This window comes from Dromiciops gliroides, chromosome 5 (assembly GCF_019393635.1).
Source record: "Dromiciops gliroides isolate mDroGli1 chromosome 5, mDroGli1.pri, whole genome shotgun sequence".
Classification (NCBI taxonomy): Eukaryota; Metazoa; Chordata; class Mammalia; order Microbiotheria; family Microbiotheriidae; genus Dromiciops; species Dromiciops gliroides.
This window is the reverse complement of record NC_057865.1, coordinates 239,703,939-239,712,758: the sequence shown is the minus strand read 5'-3', so window position 1 is coordinate 239,712,758 and position 8,820 is coordinate 239,703,939.

Sequence of the window (8,820 nt, the reverse complement as noted above, 5' to 3'; positions counted from 1 at the left end):
TGCATTTTATCCCTTGATCACCTCTTTGATTATATGTTTCCAAGAGATTTGCAGCTTTTGCCTTATATGTTTTTAATGGAGGAACTGTCCACTGACAGAGAACATGTGTTTTTTCAGTCAGGATGAAGCTGATGCAAATAAGAGGAGCCAATAAGGAACATGTAAAGAGAAAAGCGTTTGTGAAAGAAATAGAAAGAGTTTAGCAAAGGGCTGTATCACATTTCTTTTTGTTGCTATAATAGCAATTTGGCTCACTTGGCCAGCCAGCCCTAAAGAGCGCACATCCTGTTTTCCAATTACAGGAGGACAAGTTAATGTCTCTTGCATTACACAATGACATTTTTGGTTATTTAGCTAACTCCTTTGCGCAGGTTACCCACCTTAATCAACACCATAAAACGGGACTAACAGCAGCATCTGCTGTTCCTGCACCTGGTGCAGAGTCCTAATGAGCTTCTAAGACAGGAACACATTCAATCTGGCTGCTCAGCATTTTCAGCTAAGCTGAAAAAGTAGAAGGGAAAAAAGGAATATGTGAATTGTAAACAGAGAAAGAGAAAGAAACAGGATGTGTTATTGGTTAGAACAAGAAGTTATTGATTCATCATGTAAAAAAGATGAGCAACCTAGCATAATATAGCCCTTCTAAAATAGAATTAGATGGAGTGGTAATATACATATCGCCTGGCAAAGAGACAGAATTATTGGGAGCAATAAAAGTATGCAGACTTTCTCCCTGGAAAACCATTTCATAGGCTATTTATTTTAAAACAGGACACTTTAGTGTTTTGATAGCATAAGAAACAAAGGTGAACGCTTATCAAAGCAAACCTGTTATGTAGCTGGAGTTGGAATTCAGGAGAGCCTTGAGTTTCAGTTCTGGTTCTGACACGTAATGTGTGACCTTGGATAAATCATTTACTTGACTTTGTCTTCATATTCCTTTCCTATAAAATAGTACTTGCTTTGGCCACCTCACAGGATACCTGTGGGGAAAGGATTTTCAAAAGTGTAAGCTGCTATTATTGCTATGGCTTTGATACTTTGAGCTGCTAACAATTGCTAGCATTTGTTCTATAAGAATCTAACAATTGTTGGCACTTTGAGGGGTTTGCAGAGGACTTTATGAATATTATGCAATAACAATAATATTAATAACTTACATTTATATAGTGCTTACTGTGTGCCAGGAACTGTGCTAAGCACTTTAAGATTATCTCATTTGGTCTTCACAACAATTCTCAGAGGTGGATACTATTATTATCCTCCATTTACAGATGGAGAAACTGAGGTAAGGGTCACACAGATAGCAGGTATCCGAGGCTGGATTTGAACTCAGGTCTTCATGACTCCAGACCAAACAACTGTGCCATGGGAGCTAGATGCTATTATTATCCTCATTTGACCAGTAAGGAACCTGAGGCAACCACAAGTTGGGCTACTAGAATAAAAATAATAATAGCCAATGTTGTTGTTGTTGGTCCTTTGTTTTCAAAGAGGACCAATAACATCACAGGTTGTTTTGACTTGCACATGAATTGGATTTAAGTCAGGCAGAGATTCACAGAGTCTTCAGCCTTACTTTCTCCTTCTGAGTCATTAAAGTTCAGTGGCAGAACAAAAGTCAAGATGATTGGGCACGTACCAGGCTGCAGTGGATAGATAACCATGGCTTCTTCAATGTCTAATCAAATGCTAAGTGCTTTAGCTGCTTTTATAGCTATTAAAACAAATTGTCCTTATCTACCCATTTCAACAGGAAAGTCTTCACATGCGTGGGGTAGACATCCCCCTGAGCTACAGGGACGAGTTTGAGGCCTGTTGGTTACTCTCAGCCTGTTTTAGTCTGTCTGCTGAGACAGTTTATCAGGGTGTGGGCCACAGCACATGTTATAGCTTCTTGGAGCCACAGGTGAGAGTTGGGTGAAGGTGGACACCAGAGGTGGATGAGAAGTCCTGAAAAGGGCTCAGCAAGCCCTCACATCAGAGATATTTGTCCTCCCTGAACATCCCAAATACCCTGGGTATTGTGGTAAACAGGAGGCAGTGTGGTAAACTGAAAAGAACTATGGAGACAGAAGAACTGGGTTCAAATCCTACCTTTCATGCTACTGCCTCTTGATTGTTTCAACTGTCAAATGACAGGGATGGACTAGTTGGCCTCTACTCCTTTTCAGAACTTGATATTATGATCCTCTGATTGATAATAATACATACTAGCTATATGAACCATTTGACTTCTCATGACCCTGGGCAATACTCTAAGATTATGAATTTGTTACTGTTGAGTCACCTATCTGTATCCGGGGAGGGAGTTTTTACAATAGAATTTCCCCACACTGATGAAATCACAGTTTTAGATACCTTCCATCCCCCCTTCCCAAATCGGTATAATTATCCATTTTTTTGCTTCTCTAAGAATTTTATCGATGACCCAATAGCTTTTGGTGCCAGAAATAGTGAACCAAGAAACAATCATTTTTGTAAAGCAGGGCTAAGGTTATGTTTCAGTGAAAGAGCCCGATTTAGAAGAATGTTCCCAAATCAGATATAAGGGAAGATGCTCCTTTCCTATGCCAATCACCAGGCATCTAAAAAAGCAAATGCTCAAAGACTTTCCAAGATACTGTGAAGCAGCTAAAAATATGCCTATTTGTCCCTTTTCACTTTCATTAAGCTTTTCTTCCCATAGGGGCCTAGCATTCACATTCTGTTTCCTTTCTGCACAGGGTCTCTCATCTAGACCCATCTCTTGGATAATTCCCCATACTCTGTACCTATCTCTGCCTAATATTAGAGGAGGGATGGTACGGTGTAGTGGGAAGGACACGGGGCCTCACTCAGTGTCCTTGCTTGCATCTTGGGAGGGTTGTAGTAGACACTCTCTAAGGTCCTCTTCTAGCTTTAAAATTTGTGTTGAAATATTTAATAAAATGATTTAGATTAAGGTGATAAGGAACAGAATATATCACTCAAGATGATTTGCATTTTCATAGGGGACAAACATGTCAAAGAAAAGAATATCCACAGGGCAACACTCATTTATTATTTTTGTAGGAAATGGTATTTTTTTGAGGCAGGATTGGTGGGGTAACTGGGTAGAACCTATGCTATGTTTATAGAAGGAAGAAAACATACAAAGAAGCAAAATGAACAAAAAGGCTTTTGATCATTTCAGTTAGGAATGTGATATTTGGCCAGTGTTGGAAGAAATGTCCAAGGGGTGCAGAAACTGAAATGCCTAGCAAGATTTTTACCCAGATATGGGAATATATCTTACAGCAGGTAGAAAGAAGATTCCTCTAAATGTGCCTGTTTGGATAGAATCATTAGCATTTGTATCTTTTTTTCTTCTGCTTCCTAAGGATTTATGGTCTCCCAAACTATAAAGCTGCACCTGAAGTTGGAAAGGACAATAAGAAAATAAAGATTACCAGCAGTTAGGCATCCTACCAACATCATAATTGATCTTAATGTTTTAGATTTGGGCTATCATCCACGGGCTTCACTTGGGACCAAAACCTGTGGCATGGCAATGATTTAGAAAGGCTGGCTTGCATCCAGGATTGTGTTCAGATCAGAATTACAAAATACAGTAACACTTTTCCCTTATACAGCATTTTTCCATCCAAGGCAATCAAAGCACCATGCAAACATTTGTCTATCTTAGCAACACCCTCCGGGAAGAGACATAAAATACCTTATATGGATATACTGATGGAGAAATGGGTTAAAAAGATCTAATGATTATGTGTGGCCTTACTGAATCCCAACTCGAACTATGCCCTGTGCTGGCTCTGCCCTAGATCGCAGATGAAAAGAATTTTAGAGTCAAGGATTTGATTAACTTCTTTGTTGGAGGAGGCGATTGCTGACTGGCTTAGGAAAAATTTAGAGCCTCCTGTAAGATAATAAAACAGGAAATAAATGGGAAGGAGCTGGAACAGAACAGGCAGAGCACCAGATGACATTCAACAGACAATGGGGGAAAAGCTCTCTTAAAAAGGGGAGGTAGGTCTCTGGGCCAATACAATGCCAGAAGTAGACCTGGGTAAGGAGTCTGGGGATGAAAGAAGAGAGAATGGAGGGAAGTGGTATTTGCAAGAACCCGAATCTTAATTTCAAATAAAATGTTGCTTAAACATTTAAACATTTTAAAAAGCCTAAACCTCAGAGCTATAAAACTTTAACTGATCAAATGTAAATACCACATTCTTTTCTCCAAGGGCTTTGTAAGGAATCCTACAAAGGATTGGGCACAGGTTAGATCTCAGAACTTAACAAACACAACCTAGATAAATGTCAAATACTTCTTATTATTCCACCTAAGTAATCTAGCTAAACAAGATGGAACAGAAGCTGGAAGCCTGTGAGCAATGAACAGGAAGCTTGACATTATGAAGTGAAAACACAGGTCAGAAAGTGAAGGAATGATTAACATAAAATGAAGCCTTTCTCTCATTTGCTATGTGACCCTGGGCAAGTCATCTAGCCCTCTTTTGACCTCAGTTTCCCCAAATGTTGTTTGTTCCCTAGTGGTAATTGACACTCCTCACATCTAGCTGTTGCCAAGGCTTGTTAATTCCACTTCTTTAATATCTTTTAGATTCCCCCCTCTCTTCTTTCCACTCACACTACAAGCACCTGAGTTCAGGGCCTCATCACCTACATCTGCTACAATAGTCCTTTTTTTTTTTTTTTTTTTTTTTTTTTTTGCAGGGCAATGAGGGTTAAGTGACTTGCCCAGGGTCACAGAGCTAGTAAGTGTCAAGTGTCTGACGCCAGACTTGAATTTAGGTCCTCCTGAATCCAGGGTTGGTGATTTATCCACTGTACCACCTAACTGCCCCCTACAATAGTTTTTAATTTAGCTTGCTCTATCCAGTCTCAGCCCTCTCTAGCCTATCTTTATAGCTGCCAAATTAATATTCCTAAATTTATTCCTCCTTAAGAAGTTTCTTTTTAAAATTTTGATATTTTATTATTTTTTTACCAATAACATGTGAAAATGCATTTTAACATGCATTAAAAAATTTTGAGTTCCAAATTCTCTTTCTCTTTTCCTCCATTCCCCTCTTCCTAAGACAGTAAGCAATCTGCTATGGATTATAAATGTGCAGTCATGCAAAATATATTTTCATATTAGTCGTGTTGTGAAAGAAAACACAGACAAAAAACTCACAAAAGAAGAAAGTGAAAAATAGTATACTTTGTTTTGCATTCAGACTCCATCAGTTCTTTCTCTGGAGCTAGATGGCATTTTTCATCATGAGTTCTTTGGAATTGTCTTAGATCATTTTATTGCTGAGGATAGCTGTCAGTCAGGGTTGATCATTGTACATTATTGCTGTTACTTTGTGTACTGTTCTCCTGGTTCTGCCCATTTCACTTTGCATCAGTTCTTGCAAGTCTTTTCAGGTTTTTCTGAAATTGTCATGTTTGTCTTTTCTGATAGTGCAAAAATATCATTCCATTATAATCATATACCACAACTTGGCCAACCCTACCCCAGTTGATCCTCCTGAAGAAGTTTCAATGACTCCCCATTGTCTCAAAATAAAAACCTCTCCTTTCATCTCATTCCAGACTGATTGCACATTACTTCCCCTCACATTACCCCCATAGTTTTGTGCTCCAGCTAAATCAAACAATTTTCTGTTTCCATACATGGCATTCCATCTCTGGCTTCTCTGCTGTTCTGTATCCCAAGGATCAGATAAGTTCATATATGCTCATCACTGAAAAGGTTTGTTATCAGGTGATCAAAGTTTTGGACACAGAAATTCACAAAGGCTTAGAGAAAATCAAGCCCTAAATTCATAACTGCTAACTTGTGTCAATACTCACATCCCAAGGGAGGAATGTTTACTTGAATACTCACACTGAAGAAATCACAGACCTCTTAAATTGCTGAAATACTGTATTAGCATCAATCAGATTAGCTGCCAATGGTGTGTGTGTGTGTGTGTGTGTGTGTGTGTGTGTGTGTGTATGGGGGCAGATGCATTCTGCTAAGGGCAGGGGAAGATTAGGGAAAATTCCAGAAAAAAAGATGTGTTTTATGGAAAGGGCAATCTTATAAGAGGTGATACATTTGGGGCAACTGAGCAGATATGGGATAACATAAGGGAAGGGAGAGCCTCATGAAAGGCAGAGAGCAATTTAATCCTAGAAGAGAGGTACCAAAAATTAAGGTGGGAGGATTGTTAAATACAGATGCTGCCTATTTCCCAATTTGATTCAGGGTCACAGGATCATCATGAGTTCAAGTCCAGCCTCAGATACTGCTGTGTGACCTTGGGCAAGTCACTTGATCTCTGTTTACCTTAATCCACTGGAGAAAGAAATGGGAAACCACTCCAGTATCATCTGCCAAGAAAATCTCATGCATGGATAGTATTGATGTGCTAAGGTCCATGAAGTCATGAAGAGTTGGATGTGACTGAAGGACTGAATAGCAACAGCAACAGCAACAACAAACATAACACACAACAACAACAACAAACACACAGACACAAACACACACAGTGGAGCACCAGGCCTGAAGTCAGGAAGAGTCATCTTCCTGAGTTCAAATCTGGCCTCATACATATTTAGTGACCTTGGGTAAATAACTTAACCTTGTTTACCTCAGTTTCCTCATCTGTAAAATGAGCTGGAGAGGGAGGTAGCAAACTATTCTAGTATCTTTGACAAGAAAACACCAATAAGGTCATGAAAAGTAAGATATGAATAAAAACAACTGAATAACAAAACATGCGATCATAGATTTGGGCTGGGAATATTGTTAGATGTCATTGGGGTCAAACCTCCCACTTTATAGATGAGAAAAACAAGGTACAGAGAAATTAAGGACTTGTCCAGGGTCACATAGCTAGTAAATGAGATGGGATTTGAAGTCGTCTTTCTGACTCCAAGTCCAGTGACCTCTGTCATGTCAACTCTGCCTGATGATGATCATGGGGCGAGATGTGCAGAATGAACTTGAAGAAGGGATATTAACATCAGCTGCCATGATAGTTCTTGGTATACATCATATGGTAGAAAGAGGTAGGAATAATGAATTTGAGCAACTGTCCCATGAAGACAAGGTTACCCAAGGAAGCTGTCAGCCCATTTTGTTCACCTCACTTATTATAGATCTTTGGGGCAAAAAAAAATCAGTTTAAGCAAAAATATGAAAAGTACAATAGTTGGAATCAATGTTGATACATGACATACATCAGGATGACTGGAAATGGCTCCAGATATTGAAGCAATTGGGATTAAGTGTCTTGCCCAGGGTCATTTAGCAATTCTCAAGTTTCTGAGGCCAGACTTGAGCTCAGGTCCTCCTGACTCCAGGGCCAGTGCTCAACCAACCAACCAACCAACAAACGATACATGTCTATGTCCATAGGGCATTCAGTTTCTTTTAGCTGTTAGGAAGCGCATTCGACTTATTTAAGTTAATATATATGTTCAGAAAATGGAAATGGTAGAGATGTAGGCTGGGTGCCTAGAAATAATCTACTAGGCTTGTTTATTTATTGTTCTCTGTTGCCATGGCCTATATCTCCTTGAGTATTTTTCCTTTAAAAAATCACATGCCGATATTGTAATTTATATCAACTAACTATCTGGATGTCTGAATCCAAGGTATCCAAGAAGTTCTAAATAATTTCAGTAGCAAATCTTGGTACTGAACTAAATGGAATGAAATCTTAACACTTTCCCCTGAAATACCTACCATATTTACTTAATGAAAGCAGTTTGAAAATCCTAATTTATTTTGGTATTGAATTCAATAAAACACTCATCAATCTAGCAGTCAATCCATTTGAGTGAATTTTATGCGCGCACACACACACACACACACACACACACACACACACACACACACGGAATTTGTTCATGGAATAGGGGACAATAATTAGAAATCATTGCTTGATGGTTTTAGAATATGGGATAGGGGCAGCTAGGTGGCGCAGTGGATAAAGAACCGGCCTTGGATTCAGGAGTACTTGAGTTCAAATCCAGCCTCAGACACTTGACTTACTAGCTGTGTGACCCTGGGCAAGTCACTTAACCCCCATTGCCCAGCCAAAAAAAAAAAAATAAAATAGAATATGGGATAATTTCCAGGACAAAATGATCATAATTAATATGGTTTCTGTTCCAGAGAACGGATTTTTAACATTTTATTACAAAAGTTGCTGGGGAGGGGGTTGCTGATAAAGGGAAGGAGAGGAACCTTGTGGTTTTACATGTTCAATGGAGGATTGAACAATAAGAGCCCACTATCTCCAGAAGTAGACTGTTCCATTTTGGGAGATCAAAAAAAATTATTGGGAAACTTTGCCTCATATTGAGCCAAAATTTGCCTCCTCTTAATTTCTTTCTTTCTTTCTTTTTCTTTTTTTTTTCTTTTGCGGGGCAGTGAAGGTTAAATGACTTGCCCAGGGTCACACAGCTAGTAAGTGTCAAGTGTCTGAGGCTGGATTTGAACTCAGGTCCTCCTGAATCCAAGGCCAGTGCTTTGTCCACTGCGCCACCTAGCTGCCCCCTCCTCTTAATTTCCATCCATTGGTCCTACCCTCTGAGCCCAAGCACAACCCAAGTAATCGCTCTACCACATGATGATTCTTCAGATACTTAGAGACTGTTATGTCCCTTCCAAGTCTTCCCTTCTCTACGCTAAACATTTCTAGTTTCTTCCAATGATCTTCATAGAGAACAATTTCCCTTTCCTCTGTCTTTTTTGTTCTTTTCTATACAATTTATCTCTGTTTATTTCTTTTCTAAGACATGGCTCCTACAAGTAGACACATTATTCCAGTG